Genomic DNA, 24806 nt, shown 5'->3' on the forward strand with positions numbered 1-24806 from the left:
CTTCCCTTAAAATTCCAAAAGGGTCATTATTTTACAAACCGAACGGATTTTGAAAATAAAAATTTCACATATTTGATTTGCCTGAAATGCTTTGTTACAGATACTATGTGTCAAATAAGTTAACCCAAAAATAAGGCTGTTGTAAAAAAAATTTTTTTGTAATAATATGTAATACGTATAAAATTTTGAAAAACAATACATCTGCAATGTATATCTTCGGCTGTAGCGGTCCTATCGGCTTCATTTTATTTAATAATTATAAAAATAAAAACAAATTAGGATTTTACAAAAATGTTTTAAGGCCTGTCCCCACAACGATTTTTTTTTGTATCGGTTTGTCCGCTAGATAACTACCTACAATCGGTTTTAAAAACTTTTTGGAGTTATTTTTTTATTACAAGTTTTCGAACTAAAAAAAATACTATATTTTATTGACGAATTCATAGCATACTTGTTTTAATCTGTAATGAATTCCTTTACAAATTTATCATAGTGTTAATGGGTTTATGACCTTACATTGTTGGCCTCATTCATTCATTTATTTTTTTAACTATATGATTTTACATAATTTCGAGCACGACAAACGTGTGACGATTCCAATGAGTAAAGAATGGAGAAAATTGACAGAACCCGATATCCGATAGTAAAATACTAGGCGGAATTGGGCAACAAAAATAACATTCGATAAAATACCACCGGAGCCGATACACCAAAGAGCAAAATTGTATTTAATAAGTAAAATTTTGCTTGTTCATTGGAGTTGACGGCAAAACGGAATAAAAAAACGAGACTTAAATGTATACGAAATAATTTTTACCATTTAAAGTAAACAACTGAAAACCTTTAAACATTAAAAATAGCGGGATAAACACAATATTATAAACAAAACAATAAAGTTTGAATTTAACGTTAAAAAGACAGTGTGACCGTGAACTTATTACCAAAAAATCTCAATCAGTATCCATATAGTTGTCTCTGTATATCTATATATAAATCTACTTTTCTAAAATACAAATTTTTTTTAAAGATAATCCCAATTTATTTAATTTTTTTTTTTGCTTATGTTTTTTTTTTTGAATTGATCTGTTTTTACTTTAAGTTTTTAGTAAGCTTTTAAATGATTTTAAAAGACTAGCTAATAAGGCCATTTGATTGCAAACTTCGAATTCTTATACGGGCTTAGTGCATAGTCGAAAGTGATTGCTGCATGGCACAACCGTTAGAAATATGAAACAAAGCGTTTCGAATTTTGATTGAATTAAGCAAATCGGCACTACCATTATTTTGACCGGCCGAATATAGACCCCATTTCAGATAATGGTTTCTTTAAAGTAAACTGTCTTGAAATAAACCAAATTTTTTGTTTGTTCCTATCAATAACATATTGTACTCTGATATATATCGATATCGATACAAGCCTCCGCCCCAAAGCGCGCGTGGTGTAGTCTGATTCCTTTGCCGCATTAGTGAAATTTTAAATGTGCCTGGTTCCATTGGCGCATCAGCATTTAGCTAAAGCTACTCCAACATGTGAGTGGGCTGATCTGGGTTTCAATCAAAAATTTCGCCAGTGGTAGTGGTAGTGGTTGCATTAACGAAATATCGTTAAAAATATGTATTTTCCAAAATTTTTTCTATAAATATTCGGGGCGAATGAATTTTAATAACATTTATTTATCGCAACTATTTTATTGCGGCATTTAGCCTTATGGGATTCCCTGTGTAAATAAATGCGCATTAGGCTTAATGCGTTTTATTGCGCCAATGGAATCCGGCTATTACTTAAATAAAAAATATAATATGTATTACATATCCGACCCGATCCACATCAATCTTTTGCAAGCACCATCCACAAAAATACCGGAAGTTCCTTCAAAGCACGAGTACGAATTAGAAGGACAACAAATGGCCGAGCACGGGCCGGAAACTCCAGAGGCGGGTAAGCCAGCAGTAGTTTCCACACCGAAGAGAGGACGTTGGCGAGCAATGGGATTCGCGTAGACACCCGGTGTAAGTTACGATTGAACGGTGAGTTTGAGCAGAGTCCTAAAAAGCAAGAAATCAGGATGCACCACCGATGTTATGTAGGTCAATAAAAGGTTAGGCGTGAAAAACGCCAAACCAATATCGACACCCTTAGCAGAAAATGAGCTTTTCGAAGAGACGCTCCCGGTTGATCAAAAAGGAACACCCGAAACAAAGGACCCACCATATCATTCATGTATCTTGCAGTTTGCACTAGGCCAGATCTTTCTTATGCAGTAAGTTGCTATTCAAATGGGCGTTAATATATATATATATATATATATATATTATATATATTATATATATAATAAATGGTCGGAAACGCTTTCTTCTACCTGTTACATCATTTTCAACGAATACAATACAATATAACTCTACGAGTAACATCGATTTTGTTTAACATAAATTTGGGGGCCGATATACTTGTTGTATTCTCATATATATCGATATACATTCTCGTTGTGTGTATGCCTTCGCCGCGCGTGTTACTTAAATAAAAGATATTTTATGTCTTATATATCCGGCTGGAAATAACATAACGAACATTTAAAAATGATAGGTGGTGCCAATACTATTATTTTGACCGCAACTGTAGATGCGACCCGTCTTAAATAGCTGTAAGCAACCAGGCCAGACGCGAGAATATAGTATTCTTATATTTGTTTACAATCAGTTTCTTTTTAAGGAACTTTGTTTATTTTTTTCCCATTTAAAAATAAATGCCGACAACACATACTCAAAAAACTATTCTATAAAATCGAGAAACAATTTGTTTCTTCATTTTAGAAATATTTTTTTAATAACGAATAAAATACAAATAAAATACTGATGCTTCCTGACACCGGTCCCCTTTATACGCGTCATTGGCGCCATACGAAGTCCTTTGTCCATGCTGGAAATCTTCGGGACCCTGTGAGTAGACTGGCTTAAGCCTTAAAAGATCCTAGAGAAGGGAGATCTCACATAAAGTAGGCTCGGACAAAAATTTCAGTTGGTTCTGGACATGACAAGTTTAAAACGTTTAAAAAACTACGCAAAAATATTGTTAATGGAATAATCAGTGTTTGCCGCAGAACTGTGTGTGCGGCCATCAGTTTCATACTGATCGTGTCGTGTTCTGACGCTGCATGCATATCGAAAACAAAACTAAAGTTTTTAATTACAATTTAGTAACATCACGTTACTAAATGACTGGTCGGTAAGCACAAACGTAGAAGTAATCAATATCAATAAAAATTGTAACAATTTATGAGGTGAGCCTCCTTTTACATTTGATAGTAGCTGGTGGTAAATTCATTATTACATATTTTGCCATAATCTTTTGGTAGCCGCTCAAAACGAAAATGAAGGTGCAGACTGCTTTCAGAAAATTAAAGACAACAACGTTTTTATATATGCAGAAATGCATACATATGTTTCAGGTACATTGTACATACATACACGCAAAGGTTTGGCCAAGGCACGCTTCATTTACCTATAGCGGTCGACAGCACAACGTGCCAAAAATGGCATAATCAAGGCATTGTTTTATTGTTTCCCCAAAACGAAAGAAAGCTTTCGCCCGTGACGCTCGAATGGTTTCAAAATACACCTGTCACCAAAATCCAAATGCAAAAGATGTGTTAACTGCGCAACGAGGCGTAAAATAGACTGTATCCGAGAAGTGGCTCGACCCTTAGGGAAAGTAGGTCTTTGATGTGAGAAAGACTTGAAAGCCGAAGCTGAACAAACATTTTTTCACGTGTATCATTTAACACTAATTTTTTTACACGACCTAAAGACATTCTGATCCGATGCTAGCGCACAAAATTAATTAACAATTACTTTTAGTTCCGTTATTAATGTTTCATCTTGTCCCGGCTTTCTTTCAGTAAATTATTACTTACGTGAAACTGCTGTTAGGTAATGAAGCATAACAGTTTAATTCAGCACTTAGTTGTTAGGTATAATAATTTATATTTTATTTTGTTACATTTTTTATATTTTACTGGTTTTTAAACCCGCTAATTAACCTTTGGCTGATGACATCTTTGTCATCTGTTGAAACCAATGATTTATCTTTACCGAGCAAGTTGTTCATAACTATGTTGTTCCGTAAACTCCATTGTCAGATGCAGACAACACGCCGAGCTACGACACATTTTTACATTACCATCAAAAACCTTTTTTGTGTTTTATTACCTTATCTAACTGAAACTTTAAAGTGCTTAGTAACTTAACGATTCAAACTTACTTATATATATTTTAAAACGAAAAATAGCAACAAACCTTCTAGGGTCATTATGCCAAACTTAAGAGTTTGGACTAAGCATCTTAAAATTTACAAAAGAATTTAACTTTCATGAGACCTATCTTTAGTTGAAGAACAGGTTAAGTAGTTCATTACCTTAAATCACCTTAAATTTAATCTATTCACAAAAAAAAAAATTTTAAATAAACTAGGGTCATAAGCATCTTAAAATTTACAAAAGAATTTAACTTTCATGAGACCTATCTTTAGTTTATAACTTATAACTTATAACTTATAACTTATAACTTATAACTTATAACTTATAACTTATAACTTATAACTTATAACTTATAACTTATAACTTATAACTTATAACTTATAACTTATAACTTATAACTTATAACTTATAACTTATAACTTATAACTTATAACTTATAACTTATAACTTATAACTTATAACTTATAACTTATAACTTATAACTTATAACTTATAACTTATAACTTATAACTTATAACTTATAACTTATAACTTATAACTTATAACTTATAACTTATAACTTATAACTTATAACTTATAACTTATAACTTATAACTTATAACTTATAACTTATAACTTATAACTTATAACTTATAACTTATAAGAAACGAGAGGAAAAACAAACGGACATGGCCAGATCGACTATCCTAATGATGCCATTAGGGTCGGGAAATTGTCCTTCTGACTTAAAATTAAAACATAGCATTTTCCTCACCAAAATGGAGGTGGATATTTTTAGGAGGAAATTCTTGCCTACGCAGCGTTAACTTCTGTAAACTGAGAAAAGTAGCCGGTTTCGTTGCTTTCAAAAAAAAATTATGAAAAATTTATTGTCAAGGGCTATAAACGTAAAAAAATAATCAAAAATCGACACAACAATTTGTAAAAACTTGCAAAAAAATAAAAAAATAAAAAAAAATAATTTGTAAATTATTTTATTTAGACCAATTATGACATTTTTAATGAGATACATCACTTGTCTGTAGCGTCACTAGTTTAAAAGTCAAAGCTAGCGATTTCCCGCTAAATAAGCTAGTTTTCAAAAAGCCGTAGAAAAAACTTTGTTGTTTCCACCTGCCCAACAAAAAAAAATTATTCCAGAAATTTAAAACAAGACCTTAAAATTTTTTGAAACTTTATTTTTTTAAATATAGCAAAGATAATAAAATTAAAAGCGTAATTCTGAACTGTCAAATAAAAAAAAAATTAAAAAGAATTTCTTAAAAAAATTACAAAATAAATAGTTATATTTTTTTTTTATTTTTTTTTTTATTCTTCCCATGGGAGCTTTATGATATAGTCGTCCGATTTTATGAAATTTAAACCGTAATTCTAAACTATTACTATATGTCGAAGAACTAAAAAAAAATTAAAAAACAGCAAAGTTATAATTTTTTTCATTTTTTTTCCGATTGTTCCTATGGGAGCTATATGCTATAGTCGTCCGATCCGTCTCGTTCCGACTTATATACTACCTGCAATTGAAAGACAACTTTTGGGAAAGTTTCATGCAGATATCTTTAAAACTGAGGGACTAGTTTGCGTAGAAACGGACGGACAGACGGAAATGGCTAGATCGACTCTACTAGTGATGCTGATCAAGAATATAAATACTTTATAGGGTTGGAGACGTCTCCTTCACTGCGTTGCAAACTTCTAAAATTATAATACCCTCTGCAAGGGTATAAGAAGTATTTTTGAATAACTTTTGAACGGAGCATCAGATCCAAGCGCATTTGGTGTCATTCGACGCGTATTTTCAAAAAAAATTTAAAATGGGTTACAAAAGTGTAATTCTTTACTTTCCCAAGCCCGAGAACTCCACCTAAAAAAATGTCACTTTCACCGCCCTTTTTCCTGAACAAATTAATTTGCCTAAACGGTTGGTATGCAATCCTTAATTATTTAGCGATACCTTTCGATTGGTGTGTTACACGTTACGATCGGGCCATCACAGCAGATTTTAAATTCTGCGGCTATATATAGTAGTTTACTATGCACACGCTCTTGGTGCGCATCGTCACTACATGTACTGTCGTCCATTGTGATATTGTTGAACGTTTACGCATTATAAACAGTACAAGCAAGTGTCCCAACGAAACCAAGCAAGAGCTTTTTACGCGCAGATCCTTATGTTAAAATTGTAGTTTTTAAAGACAGGGATACGGCGAAAAAGAAATGAACATCACCTCGGGGGCAGCTCAAGATGCTATCTTAGGACCGGAACTGTGTAATAGTTACGACATATTACGATATTTTTAACACAGAAATGCTTCACGGTGCATTTCTGGTAGGATACGCGAATGACATAGTCGCAGTAATCACAGCACGCAATATGGAGTACGCCCAACGTAAACATAACCAAGTCATGCTCCGTGTAATCGACTGGATGCACTCTGAGTTAATAACTGAGTTAATGCTGGTCCCTCGAAAGCAAATACACCTGGAAACGGACTTCAATCTGAGTGGGACAGTCATACGGAAGCAGAAATCGGTTAAGTTCATTGGAGTCATGCTGGACCCAAAACTCCCTTTTGGGCTGCAACTTAATTACACGAGAGACAAGGCTGCAAAGACCACTGGCTTACTAAGCAGACTTATGGCAAACGTTGGAGAACCAATGTCATCCAGACAAAAGCTGCTGATGAATGTTAATATCGCCATTTTTCTATATGGATGTAAAGTCTGGGCTGATATGCTGAAAAACCAAATGCTGCCTGAAGCCTGTTTTGGTGGTTCAAAGAACTTTTGCCATCCGAATAATAAGCGCTTATCGAACAGTATCGTGTGCGGCAGCACTTGTCTTAGGAGAAGTTGTTACGATTGACCTGTTCGCCAGAGAATAAAAAAAAACTGTACGGCTTCAGACAAGCGGGCGGAGCGTATAGTCAATCAATTTTAGATTGCAAAAGTGAGACTCTCAACCTTTGGCAAGAAAAATGGGAACTGGGTGCAGAAACGAAACCGGGATGTAGACTACTACTTGACTTCAGTTAAAAACAAGAACGGAAGCAAACTTTGGCAAGCCGAAGTTCATATCCCCTTGCAGCTATTTCCAAACTGAAATATTCTTGAAACAATAAAGTTTCGATTTGTTTGCGTATATGTTTAAAAATAGTGAAGCTATGATAGTTTTCAGCTCAATTATTTGACCGTTCCTGTCGTTTACCGATTTGAATAAAATTAAATGCGTACTTTTGAACTTATTAGAATGTCAAAATGAAATTAAAAAAAATATATTTTTTTATATATTATTTAATATTTTTTTTATTGTTTCCTTGGGTGCTATATAATATACTCATCCGAATTTGATGAAATTTAATTCGTAATTCTCGACGCTTTTACCATTAACTACATCTCGAAGAACTAATAGGAAAAAAAGGAGCAAAGTTGTAATTTTATTTCATTTATTTTTTCTATTCTTCCAATGGGAGCTATATGCTGTATTCGTCCGATACGGCTCGTTCTCGGCTTATATAACTTTTAGAAAAGTTTAATGCAGATCGCTTTAAAACCGAGAGAGAGGGACAGGCGGACGGACAGAAGGAAAGACGGACAGAAGGACAGACGGACAGACGGAAAGATGCACAGATGGACAGACGGACTTGGCTAGATCGACTCTCCTAGTGATGCTGATCAAGATTATATATATATATATACTGTATATGATCAAGAATATATACTTGTGATTGAAATTATAATACCCTCTGCAAGGGTATAAAAAGCTAAACAATCATGAGTTGTGTAAGTATTTGTTAAACCATCACAAAGCGAGGTAAATTTAAAATCTTTGTTATGTTTTAAGAAGTTATCTTCTTAAAAAACATATTAAAAAACATATTCTGGGTATTCCCGAAACGTCTGAATTGTTGAAAATTCTGCAGAAATATACTGAAATTCGGTCAGCTGATCGTCAGTTGTTCCATAGAAAATTCGATTTCCAACCCAGTAGCTTCTGAAAATGTTTAGTATATTTTTGCTGAATTTTCATCAATTAAGAAATGAAACAGTCAAAGTCTCAAATTGTATTAGGTGCTTTTGCTAAAAAGTAATTGAACCTTACGAATATACAAAATATATATTAGCTTAGTATTATTTATATTGTAATAAGCTTCTCTTTTTTGCTTCGACAACACTGTTTACAGTTTACAGGTCATAAGCCAACTGAGATACTGCTCAAATGCATGTTCGTTGTGTGGTAGCACTGTCGGAAGTTAGAGAACGCGTTCCAACAAAAAAAAGCTTCTTTCATGCATGCTTTGCAAGCGAAACAGAACGTAAGAAGCTATAAAGAAGCGTTGCTTGTGCATTCTCAAGAGTTTTTGTGAAATCGTCCCTTCTACTATAATGCATAAAAAAGACTTATTTTGTAATGTAAGCAAAAACCTGAAACCCGAACGCTGCCGATCGTCCGATATTTTTGAGATAGTGTTTTTCGCCTACTAAAGAACGCAAACAGAAGTCTTGTTTCGGAATGGACAAAATAAATGGGAAATCAATTTATTATATATTTCTTAATGAATAGCAGCGGCGTGAATATATTCACTTTTTATCTTTAAAAAAATATCTGAACGCTTTGTTACGTTGGTGGTAAATGACCTGCTAACATTTTCCTAAAATGAATTCTGAAAAAAAATATTAATATTTAATTTTATTCATAATAACATTTAATATTTTTTTTATTATATTAGAAAATTATTAATTTGAAGCAGTTTTTTATATATTTTAAAAAAACGATTACATGATTTCATTTCAAAGCGTGATTTTGTTTTGAATTATTATTTTACATTTGCCGGCGCTATACTTTTCGCCGCCACTGTAATTACAAGGAGTAACCGAACAAAACGGTACTCTTAAAAGCAAACGACAAGAACAAAAGGAAAAATTCAAGAAAGCGCGCGGTCTTTTTCGTTTCTTTTGAATTTCCCGCAACTTGCGTTTTGATTTTCTTGGAGACAATCTCGTGCGCTGTGTTTTAAATAACTTTGAAAAAAATCAAAATGTCAAGAACAAAGGTTAACTGTGTAGACTTTTGAATACCCTTTTTTAGAAGCGCTAGTATATTTATTAATTTTTAAGATGATATATAAATGATTTTTATTGATTAAATGTAATAACATTTAGGAAGTTATTGTAAAGTTGCTATAGGCAACGCCAAAATGTTAATATTTGATTATCTGCCTTATGTGACTTTAACTACAAGGCATTCTTGTGGTCGGATATACTCTGGTACGCGTGAGGCAGAAATTTCGGTTTCGTTTTTCGTTCTCCCCATTCCCTTTACACTTGAATTCGACTGCAATTATTAATTAATCAGGTAAGTGCATAAATATAAATAAATAAACAAAGCTGACGGCACTGCTGCAGATTTTCCTTAAGGGAAAGGCTAAGGATGCCGAGGTACCCGATTCCATTCCGATTGAAAGTGAGGAGGAGCTGGTGGCGTTAGAAGTTAAAATATGCTCGTCTACTAAAACCGCCTATGTAAGTAAAATATTTATGAAGAAGATGAGTGTGCAATTAATTCTGTGTTTTTTCTACAGATTGAGACCATCACCGCAGTTCTTAGGCGAAATAATTTGCCTAAGTCTTTTAAAGGAGTTTTGGCAGAGCACCTTCTTGCCGACTTCAATATTGACGGAGTGAATGGAAAAAAGGCCCTTAAGGGCTTTCCAGGGTTTTTTTCCGTTATAGTCGGTATGTATAATTGAGCAAAATGTATCAAATTTTTTATTTTATTCTAATATACATATCTGTTTTGTTTACAGACACCATATCTGCGTTGGGAGGCCAGCTGCTGGCGGAGAAGGCTCTTGCGCACGCCTTATCTTGCGCAAAAAACAACGCAAACAAAAAAAAAAACAAAAATAAATGTTAAAAAACTAATTTTAATAAATGATTATAAATTGAATTTCTAATGGTTTTTTTACTATAATTTCCGTAAGGATTCCCTTGACTTTTCCCCAGGAATTCTTGAAGATTTTGCTTAGGAATTCGGTAAGGATTGCGTGCAGTTTTCCCTAGGAATTCCTGAGATTACGGAAATCATAGTAAAAAATATCAGAAATTCAATTTATAAACATTTATTAAAATTAGTGTTTTAAAATTTATTTTTGTTTTTTTTTGTTAGCGTTGTTTTTTTGCGCAAGATAAGGCGTGCGCAAGGGACTTTTCCGCCGGCAGCTGGCCTCCCAACGCAGATATGCTGTCTGTTAACAAAACAGATATGTATATTAGAATAAAATAAAAAATTTGATACATTTTGCTCAATTATACATACCGACTATAACGGAAAAAAACCCTGGAAAGCCCTTAAGGGCCTTTTTTCTATTCACGCCGTCTATATTAAAGTCGCAAAGAAGGTGCTCTGCCAAAACTCCTTTAATAGACTTAGGCAAATTATTTCGCCTAAGAATTGCGGTGATGGTCTCAATCTGTAGAAAAAACACAGAATTAATTGCGCACTCATCTTCTTCATAAATATTTTACTTACATAGGCGGTTTTAGCAGACGAGCATATATTAACTTCTAACGCCACCAGCTCCTCCTTACTTTCAATCGGAATGGAATCGGGTACCTCGGCATCCTTAGCCTTTCCCTTAAGGAAAATCTGCAGCAGTGCCGTCAGCTTTGTTTATTTATTTATATCTATGCACTTACCTGATTAATTAATAATTGCCTAAAATTTTCACTTTTAAAAACACTTCCGCACTCTGTTGCAGTCGAATTCAAGTGCAAAGGGAATGGAGAGAACGAAAAACGAAACCGAAATTTCTGCCTAACGCGTACCAGAGTATATCCGACCACAAGAATGCCTTGTAGTTAAAATCACATAAGACATAAAATATTAACATTTTGGAGTTGCCTATTGCAATTTTACAATAACATCCAAAATTTTATTACATGAAATCAACAAAAATCATTTATATATCATCTTAAAAATTAATAAACATACTAGCGCTTCTAAAAAAGGGTATTCAAAAGTCTACACAGTTCCTTTTGTTCTTGACATTTTACTTTCTTTCTCCGTTTTCTCTCCGTCCAACCCTCTCCCATTTTCAGCCGCTGCTCCGGATTACTTCGAAATAAACAACAACAAAAAAGTTCGAGCTTCGGCAGTGGCAGAAGTGCCGACAGAATTTTGTCAGCCTACTTTGTTTTGAACTTCGCTAGATGAAGCCAATGCGATTTATTTTTGTTTTTCGAACATGCCGGCCAGGAAAAAGCAGGGAAGGGAATTTCAGAACTACAGGGTATAAACAGACTATAAAGAAAAAGGAGTTCCAATACTGTTACCGCCCCAGTACAGCAATTTGAAATTTAATTCTTATTAATTTTTTTTCTACAAAATTATCGATGGAAAGAACGATTCATTTTAACATCAATCGATGTGCATCTAGGAAGAGAGGCAACTATCGAAAACCAATTGCAGCACGAGCCTCGAGAAGAGATGAAGATTTTTTAAAGCTCTTTATAACTACAACTAAAATGCTGTTAGAAGCTTCGTTTTAATGGGCGGCTGTAACGTTCTTTAAAAAATCTTACTATACGTGTATTGAACGACTAAGTTCCGCGGGTGCAAGAGAAATTATAGTGAAAGGAAGAAAAAATAAACTACTATATGCGTATCGAACAATTAAGTTCCGCGTGACTCGTGACTAGTGACTCCTAGTTGGTTGCGTGTATATATATATATATATATATTCATATGTATATATATAAGAAAGGTACAGTTCCGCCCTATCAAAGGGAAAAGACACAGCGCAGTTGTACTCGTATACATACAAAATTCCCATATACCGATGCGAATTTTATAAGAGCATAGATAAGAGCAAGACAGTTCCGCAGAAAAGAATTTTGAACACATGACGCCGTCTAGATGTGTATCGTTTTCGTGATAAAACTAACTGAAACAAACTGACCACTAAAGCTGTGAGTAGGGCATAGCTTTCGATCGTGGAAAACAACTTGCAGCAAATGTACGAAATACTTGCACAGCAGTGTGGCGCGAACATGACGTTGCAACATACCAATATGGGTCCAACCAGCGCTCAGCTATCAGCACGCCAAATTCTTCCAGCAAATTTACCACCATTTAATTACCAACCTTTATAAGCGCTTTTGAGAACAGCACCTCTGTAGCTGGCTTCTCGAATGTGGGGAACATGTTACGCCTCCAAAGATGTCTGAAAGGAAAGGCGTACGACCTAGTGAGAGACAAGCTTTTGTTGCCAACAATGGTCCCTGAGGATCGGCCGCCCCGATCAAATTTTGGATCACCTAATCGACAAAGCAAGGAGAATATCCGTAAACAAGGACAGGCTGGACTCACTGATTGACTACGCCCTGGCAGTTCGCAACATCTGCGCTACGATGGAAGCATGCAAACTCGACGCTCACATCAACAACCCTATGCTTGTAAAGGAGTTAGTTGACAAGATTCCCAAATCAATATAAATAGACTTGGGCAATGCACCCAAAAGACGGATCCATTGGAAACGTAAAGGCTTTTAGTGATTGGTTATACAGGATCGCTAAAGCAGAATCCACCGTGGTTTCAACGCCGTACTCAAAATCAAATAACGTACACACTCACACCAGCAACAGCACCGGACGGCCCCAACACACCGAATCGGTTGAACTCAGCTCTGAGAATACGCCTTGCTTTAAATGCCAAAGTACACAGCATCAAGTCGCACAGTGTGAAGGGTTTTGTAATCTCCTCTATGAGGAAAAGCAGCTTATTGTTCGTGACAATCTACTGTGCTTCGAGTCCCTTAAAGTCCACGGAAGAAGATGCTTCTCAACTAGGCCGTGGGGGATCGGAGGATGTGAATCAAGACATCATCCTCTGCTCCATAAAGGTAGCCAGACTAACAATGTCGTTGCATCTCACCGAGCCAAGTCCCCTGACGGAGAGCAATATTTTCGAATTGTGCCCATAAAAGTTCATTGCAGCAATGTTATCATTGACACTTTCGCCTTCTTAAAGGAGGGATCTTCGGTGACACTCATAGACAAAGCATTCTTCAAGCGCTTTAACTTACGCAGCACTCTTGACCCAATATGTATGCAGTGGACTAATCAAACCGCCAGAATGGAAAGGAACTCTTTGCGCTTTAATATTCGAATCTCAAAAGCAGACGACCAAAAATCATACTGGCTTAATAACGTTTACACCGTCAAAAATTTGGGCCTACCAAGACAAACTGTCAAAATAAGTGAGCTTACCGCCAAATACCCGCACCTAAATGGAACACCCTTAAAGTCTTATTCAAGTGCTAAACCAATGCTTCTGATTGGCACAAAAAACTGGAAGCTTGCTGTTCCTCGAAAACTACGAGAAGGAAAGTGGAACGATCCCATTACGTCGAAGTGTATACTGGGTTGGGGACTAGAAGGCTCCGGCAACGCCAAGCCCGCATTCTCTATGCACCACTGTCAATGTAATTGGGAAGAAATCGATAAAACCGTTAAAAAGAGTTTTAATGTTGGCTCTGTTACTCCAAGGACTCTTCGTTCCATCGATGACGAAAAGGCCCTACAAATATTGGGTAGTACTTGCACAAAAGTTGATGGCCACTATCAAGTTGGTCTCCTATGACGTCACACCAACCCCATTTTACCAGAAAGCTATAAAAGCGCGATGAAAAGATTGGACTGTCTGAAATCAAAAATATCCCGAGAACCTGATTTGTACGACAAGATTAAGCTACAGATCAATAATAACCTCGAGAAGGATTACGCAGTCGAGATGTCTAAATGAAATGACTATACAGCATGAGCGCGTTTGGTACCTTCCGATATTTCTCACTCACAACCCAAATAAACCAAAAAAGGTTAGGCTTGTATGGGATGCAGCAGCTAAATCTCACGGAAAGTCACTGAACGATTTCATGATCACGGGTCCTGACCTTTTGCATCCCCTCACTAAAGTTTTAATTCCGTCCCGGGCTGGAAAAATAACAGTTTGCGATGACATTGCGGAAATGTTCCACCAAATTCGTATCCAGGAAGCAGATTCGCACGCTCAGCGATTTATATGGTTTAACAAAGAAACCCGAGCTTCAAGGACATTTGTAATGAAAGCAATGACTTTTGGCATATCCTGCGCTCCATGCATTGCTCATTACGTGCGAGATAAGAACGCGAAGGAGTATAAACTGAAAAGTCCCCGAGCCTTTGAAGCTATTACTAAAGCACACAATGTCGACGACTACATAGACAGTCTGGCCGACGAAGCAGAAGCAATCAAGGTTTATTTAGAGGTTCGGGACATACACGCCGCAGGAGGCTTCAATATAAGGAATTGGGCATCTAACTCCCCCGAAGATCTGAAGCATTTGCTGGGCGACTCAATTACCCTACAACCGGCAAAGGAGCTCGGAGATACAGAGAAAGTCCTTGGTATGTTTTGGGAACCGAAAACTGACATGTTTAAGTATTTTTTCTAATTTACACGAATGAAAAGAAACATCCTTTCCGAAAAAGCGATGCCAACCAAATGAGAGGCCCTACAAGTGTTGATGTCTATATTTGACCCATTGGGATTCTTATCCTGTTTCACCATAGGCCTAAAAATTCTGCTACAAGAAATTTGGCGCACAGGAATAAGATGGGACGACGTCTTACCGGTACCTCAGCTTTTATTTGGAAAAAAATGGAAGGGCCTGCTTTCCCAAGCCGCAACAGTTCAGGTCCCACGACATCACTCGCCATTACTCCATATCGCAGACTTCACCGAACTACACACCTTTGTGGATGCCAGCGAGTTCGGATATGCAGCCGTCTGCTATTTTCGAATAAGAAAAGGAGATGTCATCACTATATCATTGGTCGCAGCAAAAAGCAAAGTGGCTCCTCTTAAGCCGCTTTCCATACCCCGAATGGAACTACTTGCCGCTTTGACTGGCGCGCGCTTATCTCAGAAAGTCCGTAACACACGTAACATAAAGGCCAATGAACACATATATTGGACGGACTCAAGGACTGTTATTTCATGGCTGACAACGGATCCGCGAAATTTTTACGCCTTTGTCATGCACCGTGTTGGAGAAATCATAGAGACTACGAATGCCAGTCAATGGCATTGGGTTCCAACGAAGCTAAATGTAGCAGAAATGGCCACGAAATTCACAAAATCCAAGCTCAATCCTGAAGAATGGGTATATGGGCCTCACTTTCTCCAGCAGTCAAGGGACCAATGGCCCAAACAACCCGAAGTATGCACCTTTCCAAATGCTAAATGTGACGAGATCTGAAGAACTGTATTGGTAATGAGAAGGACCAGCGTAAAAGCGATAAAAGTTGAGTGTTTTTCGGATTGGAAGCGCTTGTACAGGGCAACCGCTACTTTCTTATTATACGTAGGAATTCTTCAAGCTAGATGCAAAACTGAAAAAATAGCAAGACACCTTTCGATTGAGCAACTAGCTTCGGCAAAAAACATTCTTTTCAGGAAAGTGCAGCAGGATGGCTTCAATCAAGCCAAACCATAAAAAAAACCAAGCGCGTTAATCGGCTTCAGCGTATACATTGATGATGCGGGAAAAATGCGTACTCAAGGCCGGGCGGATTCAGGGACCAGATCGTATTGCCAAACCATAGTCACATCACACATCTTTTAGTAAAGGACTTTCACGAGAAAAACCTTTGGTTTTTAATATGCTCTTCTATGAGAATCGAGGAGGAAAGCGGTAGAAATTTGAAATTTTTACATGATTGTTCTTATGGCAGCTATATGATATAGCCGTCTGATTTCCAACGTTTTCATTCTTGATCTGCGTGCACTTAAAAAAAAAAGGTTGCGAAAGTTTAATATCTCTAGCTATTAAGCAGAGCTCCTTCACTGCGCTACAAACGTCTGACAATAGCCACTGCAAGGGTATAAAACTAATAGGTTGCCTGTTTTCATTTTTATTTCCATTTTTCCATATAAAGTTGTTGTTAAATATTTCAGAATTTATTTTTATTTTGTCAAAAATGCTATTTATACGCATTAAGATTGGAGTAAAGTTGTAATGAAAATATATAAATTTTGCAATACTGAGTATATTAATTTCGGCTAGCCGAAGCTTGCTTCTCTTCTTGTTTTTAATTTAAGTGAATAAAACTTTGTATTCTTTGGTTTTAATATATCTTTAAGAATGATCAAGCAATTTTAGTACGCTGTTTGAAAATGAAAAGTCTTATGAGTCGTCTTAGTTTTGCCTTTAAAACTTTGTAGAACAATTTTAATTAAAAAAAAAATTTAGATGCCGACAAAAAAGGATTTTTGCCAACTGATTTGTTAGAGAATCACAAAAGAATTGTTTGTCAACGCAAGCCCATATTTTAGAATTAGAAAAAGGTTACCAAAACTTATAAGTGCCATACGATATGTAACCGAGTTTTTATTGATTGGATAAACTTCCAAAAAGCCCCAACGCCCGATCATTTTAATATTTTCAGGATCCATGTAATTTTGGTTCTGGCTTACGAATAAATAGGTCAAAGTTGGCGACAAGACCGATTTCTTAGAAATTTTCTATTTCTTTTTTGTCAATAAATCCTATCAATAAATCTATAAAGCTGATAGCTTACAAGAAAAATGCAGAAAACCTTTGCATTCTTTGGTTTTATTATATCTTTAAGAATGGTCAAGCAATTTTAGTACGCTGTTTGAAAATGAAAAGTCTTATTAGTCGTCTTAGTTTTGCCTTTAAAACTTTGTAGAACAATTTTAATTAAGAAAACAATTTAGATGCCGACAAAAAAGGATTTTCGCCAACTGATTTGTTAGAGAATCACAAGAGAATTGTTTGCCAAAGCAAGCCTATCTTTTAGAATTAGGAAAAGGTTACCAAAACTTATAAGTGCCAAACGATATGTAACCGAGTTTTTATTGATTGGATAAACTTCCAAAAAGCCCCAACGCCCGATCATTTTAATATTTTCAAGATCCATGTAATTTTGGGTCTGGTTTACGAATAAATAGGTCAAAGTAGGCGACAAGACCGATTTCTTAGAAATGTTCTATTTCTTTTTTGTCAATAAATCCTATAATATTAAGTTTGTCAAGAAAACCTTAAAAAAAGTTCCGTAAAGCTGATAGCTTACAAGAAAAATGCAGAAAACTTTTGCCTTCAAGCCGTCATCTAAAAATAAGTTAATTAAGTGATTTTCGATATTTTACAAAACTCCCGCTTAATTGCCATTCTCTAGGGTTTTTGCATATCAAATAGCGCGATGTTGGTTTAAAATATTTTTAATTTGGCCGTTACAAATAATTGTTTTCGAACATAACACTGGTTTCTATATTTCAAAATCCTACAGAGATCAAACCTTGTTTTCCCAAAACAGTTTGCCTTCCTGATTAATTTTTTGTAAGGTATTTATATTTAATGAGTAATCATCAGTTTCATGCCTATTTTATTTTTATCTCCAGTTCTGCTTAACCGGTTTCAGTTTCATCGATAGATGAACGCATATCAACTTTTCTTTACATGTTGTAATGATAGTTTTCCTAATATGACTCGAAAGCATTATGGATGTCCTGCTTAGCATTAAAGATTTCTGTAATCTCGCACATATTCATGATATTTAATTAATTTCGTTTTTATTTGTGACAATTCAAAAGTAAAAAAAACCCATAGTGCAAAATGCGCCAATGCATTGCAATGAAATCAGGCACATTTAAAAAGTCCGCTAATGCGGCAATGGGATCAGGCTAAAAGACATAGAGAAAAGTCATACAGAAAAAACGATTTGGAACGTTGAACGGTTGGGTTCGTAAATGTTCCATCTTTAAGAGTGAAAAATTTAAAGAATTTAGGTTTTTAGGCTTATATATTTTAAGATTTCGGAAGTTCAGTTTAAGCAACATTTCCAAACTTTGTTGTGCATCTTCATTTAGAAACCTTTACATGTAACATGTTTAGAAAAGTAAGCGATGACTGAAATTGGTAAAGCAGAACGGGAGATAAACCGGTGAACAAAGTTATTTACATCATCCAAAAAATTACATTGCTTCTTATTTTAGGCTGCTTTTACCAAATTTAATTTCGATGGGTTAAGCTTATAAATCGGGACAGTAGGTTAAGTCGTAGATTACCAGTTTATTTACATTTTTGGATTTACTTTCCAAAGTTTAATTTTTTTATATTTTTCTGCACTTTTAGCCCTTATGCATATGCATAAACATGTCTCCGAGATGCGTAACGCTGCTGCTGTGACTGCTTCAGGTCAAAACAATATTCCGACGTATACAAAGCTATTAACACACTTTTACTAAGACAAACAAATTATTTAATATTCTGCGTTAAAATGGAAAAGATAAAAACGAATCACAATTATACATAAAAAGGCATAGCAACCACACTGCACTTAGAGCATGCCATTGCACTCTTTGGCCATTTAAAAAAAAAACTAGATTGCCACAGTCGCAAAACCTTCACGTAGTTGGTCTTATAAACACATTGACTGTCAGCCCGGTAAAATAAAACAAAAACGAACACTACGACTTTTCACTTTTCTTCGAAGCTTAAGCTCTGGGTTTGACGAAGTTTCTCCTCGGGTTAACTTAAACAAACTGAAAGTTGGTGTAAGCTTTTGGCCTCCGATCAACGTCACAACGAGATACCGGTGTTACTGGAATATATGCACACAACGTGTTTTGGTTACGTTTCAGTAACTTTGGTTAGACAGCACTGCACCTGCTGTGTGATGTTTTTTAGTACAACTGTTGAACAATTTAAATTGGTTCTAATCAAAGTTAGATTTTGGGTCCTGTTTGAGTTCCCACAATTTTCAAGACCCTTTTTGATTTTATTTAGCTTGGAGCTTTTGAACTTAGAATCAAAGGACATTTTGTACTCAACTTTTAACTTTAAATTAATGGTTTGTAAGGTATTTTTAAATAAGTCCTTATTGCTTATTTTGAAACCCTTGCAGAGTAAAGTATACATATTCTTGATCAGCATCTCTATGAGAGTAGATCTAGCCATGTCCGTCCGCCCGTCCGTCCGTCCGTCCGTCCGTCCGTCCATCCGACTGACCGTTCTTACGCAAACTAGTCTCTCAGTTTTAAAGCTATCTGAATAAAACTTTTCCAAAAGTTGCCCTAGTCTTGCAGGTGGGATAAAAAAAATAATTAACTTTGCTGTTTTTTTTTGTTAAAATTCAGTTCTTTAAGGGCCTAGTTACATTTGGGTTGCTTCATTGTGTCAGTGCGCTCATGGCTAGACGCAGTTTATTTTACATAGGTTGTGTGAAGGCAGATAAAGTGCGTCATAGTGCATCGTTCTACAAAATGTTGATTTTTACCGATGATTACTCAATGCTTATGACACTACATTGTTGGCCTCATTCATTGCTCATTTTTTGTTTTAACTATACGATTTTACGTAAATGCGAGCAAGATAAACGTATGACGTTTCCAATAAGCAATGAATAAAGAAAATTGTCAGAACCCGATACCCGATAGAAAATACTAGACGGAATTTGGTAAAAAAAAAATAACATTCGATAAAAACCAACGGGGCCGATACATCAATGAGAAAAATTGTATATAAAAAGTACAATTTTGTTCATTCATTAAAGTTGACGATAAACGGATGGAAAAAGCGAGCCTCGAATGTATAATAAAAAATAAACCAAACAACAAAGTTTGAATTTAACGTTAAAAAGGCAGAGTGACCGTGAACTTATTACCAAAAAAATCTCAAGCAGTGTCATACCCGTATTACTAAATATTTGGCATGTCGATATACTATCGTGGGGAACTATCACCACTTACGACCGAAAACAACAACAAAAATTGCCGATAAAAAGGCAGGAGGATTTTCCTTGACAAATCAAAACAAAGAACAGCTGTTCAGACGACGCTGATAAGGATATAAGAATTAACGAGAAAGTTGTTTGGCTCCTAATAGAACATTCAGTTTTTCATAACTTTGTTGTTTTTAAGATATTTACAAAGTATATGATTTCATATTAGTTTGATTTTTTTAGGAAAAGTAATTCATTTAATTTTTAAGAAAAATGTAATATTTTAGAAATATATAGTGAAATTTTATCTTCCTTTAACCTGAAACCATTTTTTATAACATTTTCCTCGCAAAATTGATGGTGCATACTTTGAGGAGGAAATTCTTGCCAGAGCAGTGTTATATGATCTTAATTCAAAAAAGTTGCTGTTTTTGTTGCTTAATATCTTTTGAAAACATTCATTCTCATTATATTCCAAAAGTTGAGGAATCTCAGGGGCTAAATACGTAAAAAGTTAAACAAAAATATGTTCTAACAGTTTTTAGTAAAATGGAAGAAAGGAAGCAAACTTCGGCAAGCCGAAGTTCATATACCCTTGCAGCTATTGCAAAAATTAAATATTCTTTAAGGCATTAAAATTATAATTTACTTGCGTGTATGTTTAAAAGCATTGAAGCTAATATTTGAGTTCCTGTGGGAGCTATATGATATCGTTTTCCGATTTTAATAAAATTAAAAGCGTAATTCTTAACTGTCAAATAATTAAATAATCAAAAAGAATTTCTAAAAAAAATTACAAAATAAAAAGTTACATTTAAAAAAATTTTATTTTTTTTATTTTTATTGTTTCTATGGGAGCTTTATGTTATAGTCGTCCGATTTTTGTGAAATTTAAACCGTAATTCTAAAATATTTAACTATTATGTCGAAGAACTAAAAAAAAAATTAAAAAACTGCAAAGTTATAATTTTTTTTATTTATTTTTCCGATTGTTCTTATGGGAGCTATATGCTATAGTCGTTCGATCCGGCTTATATACTACCTGCAATAGAAAGACAACTTTTGGGAAAGTTTCATGCAGATAGCTTTAAAACTGAGGGACTAGTTTGCGTAGAAACGGGCGGACAGACGGACTCGCCTAGTGATGCTGATCAAGAATATATATACTTTATAGGGTCGGAGATGTTTCCTTCACTGCGTTGCAAACTTCTGACTGAAATTATAATACCCTCTGCAAGGGTATAAAAATTATCCCTCCTGATACGTACTTATATTGACCCTAATCAGCACGGGTTCATGCCTGGTCGTTCTACTACCTCAAATTTAGCTATTTTCGCGAAACATTGCATACAAGCCTTTGAGTTACATTCCCAAGTGGACACAGTTTATACTGATTTCGCCAAGGCTTTTGATAAGGTTTCTCACTCTGCCTTGCAAGCAAAACTCTTTTCTAAATTTGATCTCTTCTTATTGGTAAACCGATTTTATCATTGAAGCTATGATGATTTGCAGCTCAATTATTAGATAGTTATTTTATATATTTTTATTATTTCTATGGGAGCTATATGATATAGTTGTCCGATTTTAATGAAATTTAATCCGTAATTCTGAAATATTTAACCATTACTATATGTCGAAGAACTAAAAATAAAATAAAAAACAGCAAAGTTATAATTTTTTTTGTATTTTTTTTTCCAATTGTTCCTATGGGAGCTATATGATATAGTCCTCCGATTTTGATGAAATTTAAACCGTAATTCTGAATTATTTAACCATTACTATATGTCGAAGAACTAAAAAAAAATTAGAAAACAGCAAAGTTATAATATTTTTTGATTTATTTTTTAATTATAAATATTAAATTATAATACCCTCTGCAAGGGTATAATAAATATCTAATAATTGAACTGCAAATCATCAATTCTTCAATGTTTTTAGACATATACGCAAGTAAATCATATTTTTAATGTTTTCAAAAATATTTAATTATTGCAATAGCTGCAAGGGTATATGAACTTCGGCTTGCCGAAGTTTGCATTCTTTCTTGTTTATATTTATTTTATATTTATACCCTTGCAGAGTGTACTATAATTTCAGTCAGAAGTTTGCAACGCAGTGAAGGAGACATTTCCGACCCTATAATGTATATATATTCTTGATAAGCATCACTAGGCTAGTCGATTTAGCCATGTCCGTCCGTCTGTCCGTCCGTTTCTACGCAAACTAGACTCTCAGTTTTAAAGCTATCTGCATGAAACTTTCCCAAAAGTTGTCTTTCTGTTCAGGTAGCATATATATCCAATAGGAACAATCGGAAAAATAAAAAAAAAAAATTTATAATTTTGCTGTTTTTTTAATTTTGTTTTAGTTCATCGACATATAGTAATGGTTAAATATTTTAGAATTACGGTCTTTATAATATAGCTCCTATAGAAATAATTAAAATGTATAAAATAACTATCTAATAATTGAGCTGCATATCATCATAGCTTCAATGTAAACATATACGCAAGTAAATCATAATTAAAATGTTTTAAAAAACAATTAATTCTTGCAATAGCTGCAAGGGTATATGAACTTCGGCTTGCCGAAGCTTGCTTTCTTTCTTGTTATTTTTTGTATTTGAATCAACAATATGTTGAGTACGTTCTTTACAAATTATAAGTCAATCCGAGTAAAACTAACGGAGTTACAGAGTTTCAAACGACCCTCTCACGTATGAAAAACTTTAAATCGATTTTTCTTTTTTGAAGTTTGTGAACTGCAGAACTCAAAATCTACTTCACATAAATCAGCAAGTATTCACAAAGAGTTTTTTTAAAACTAAATTCGCGTTGCTCACTTCAAAATGCATACAAAAATTTTTAGTTCCTTTAAATGGATAATTTCGCTTTTAACTGTAGTATTTAAATTTCGAACAAATGTTTTGAATCTGCAATGGAGTTTCTAATGAATCAAAAATATGTTGAGAATGTTCTTTACAAATTTCAAGTCAGTCCGAGTAAAACTAACGGAGTTACAGCGTTTCAAACGACCCTCTCACGTATGAAAATCTTTAAATCAATTTTTCCCGAAAACGTTTTTTTTTGAAGTTTGTGAACAGCAGAACTCAAAATCTGTTTCACATAAATCAGTAAGTATCCACAAAGAGTTTTTTTTTATTTTTTAATAATAATTTTTAACTGAGATTCTTAAACTAAATTCGCGTTGCTCACTTCATAATACATAAAAAAAATAGAAAAATAAACTGTTATTACCTTGAAACATTTATCAGCTTTAAAATGCATATACATTGTTTTTTGTGATAATCCGGTCACGTAGTTTGATGTTCACCTCAAACCAACTTCACGGTCACCGGCTTATAATACCCTTGCAGAGGGTATTATAATTTCAGTCAGAAGTTTGCAACGCAGTGAAGGAGACATCTCCAACCCTATAAATTATATATATTCTTGATCAGTATCACTAGGCGAGTCGATCTAGCCAGGTCCATCTGTCCGTCCGTTTCTACGCAAACTAGTCTCTCAGCTTTCAAGCTATCTGCATGAAACTTTCCCAAAAGTTGTATTTGTATTGCAGGTAGTATATACGGAACGAGCCGGATAGGACGACTATAGCATATAGCTCCCATAGGAACAATCGGAAAAATAAATGAAAAAAAATTAGAACTTTGGTGTTTTTAAATTTTTCTATTAGTTCTTCGACCTATTGTAATGGTTAAATATTTCAGAATTACAGTTTAAATTTCATCAAAATCGGCCGACTATATCATATAGCTCCCGTAGAAACAATCAGCAAACTTCGGCAAGCGGAAGTTTATATACCCTTGCAACTATTGCAAAATTTAAATATTCATGAAAACATTAAAATAATGATTAGCTTGCGTATATGTCTAAAAACATTGAAGCTAAAATGATTTGCAGCTCAATTATTAGATAATTATTTTATATAATTTTATTATTTCTATAAGAGCTATATGATATAGTCGTTCGATTTTGATAAAATTTAAACCGTAATTCTGAAATATTTAACCATTACTATATGTCGAAGAACTAATAGAAAATTTTTTGAAAACAGCAAAGTTATATAATTTTTTTTTATTTTTTTTCTAATTGTTCCTACGTGAGCTATATGATATAGTCCTCCGAATTTGATGAAATTTAAACCGTAATTCTGAAATATTTAACCATTACTATATCTCGAAGAACTAAAAAAAAATTAAAAAACAGCAAAGTTATAATTTTTTTTTATTTATTTTTTTGATTGCTCCTATGGGAGATATATGATATAGTCGTCCGATTTTGATGAAATTTAAACCGTAATTCTGAAATACTTAACCATTAATATATGTCAAAGAACTAAAAAAAAAATTAAGAAACAGCAAAGCTATAATTTTTTTGTATTTACTTTTCCGATTGTTCCTATGGGAGCTATATGCTATAGTCGTCCGATCCGGCTCGTTCCGACTTATGTACTACCTGCAATAGAAAGACAACTTTTTTGGAATGTTTCATGCAGGTAGCTTTAAAACTCAGAGACTTGTTTGCGTAGAAACGGACGGACAGACGGACAGCATCTCCTAATGATGCTGATCAAGAATATGTATACTTTTTAGGGTCGGCAACGTCTCTGCAAGGGTATACAAATATATATAATATATAGAACAACAAATAAAGACATATAAATCGAATAAAGACATTCAAGTTAAAAAAAATTGAAATCCAGAAGGCATTTACGTTTGACCAACCATTTGAGGCCAACTAACAG

General features: G+C 34.4%; 1 protein-coding gene across 8 annotated transcripts in view; it reads right to left on the reverse strand.

Annotated features, from left to right (window-relative positions):
• Positions 1-23317, reverse strand: part of LOC128256371 (UDP-glucuronosyltransferase 2B20) — a 77872-nt gene extending 54555 nt beyond the window's left edge. Inside the window, exons 1-2 of one of the 8 annotated variants that reach the window (XM_052986685.1) lie at positions 18786-18879; positions 18397-18560 (exon numbers count right to left, since the gene is read on the reverse strand). The gene's annotated coding sequence lies outside the window, so the exon portion shown is untranslated. Of the gene's footprint in view, positions 1-18384; positions 18880-23296 lie in introns of those variants that run through there. The other 7 variants (XM_052986679.1, XM_052986680.1, XM_052986682.1 and 4 more) reach the window with 7 other exon arrangements.
• Positions 23318-24806: the final 1489 nt, after the last annotated feature.

Source organism: Drosophila gunungcola (assembly GCF_025200985.1).
Source record: "Drosophila gunungcola strain Sukarami chromosome 2R unlocalized genomic scaffold, Dgunungcola_SK_2 000017F, whole genome shotgun sequence".
NCBI classification, from domain to species: Eukaryota; Metazoa; Arthropoda; class Insecta; order Diptera; family Drosophilidae; genus Drosophila; species Drosophila gunungcola.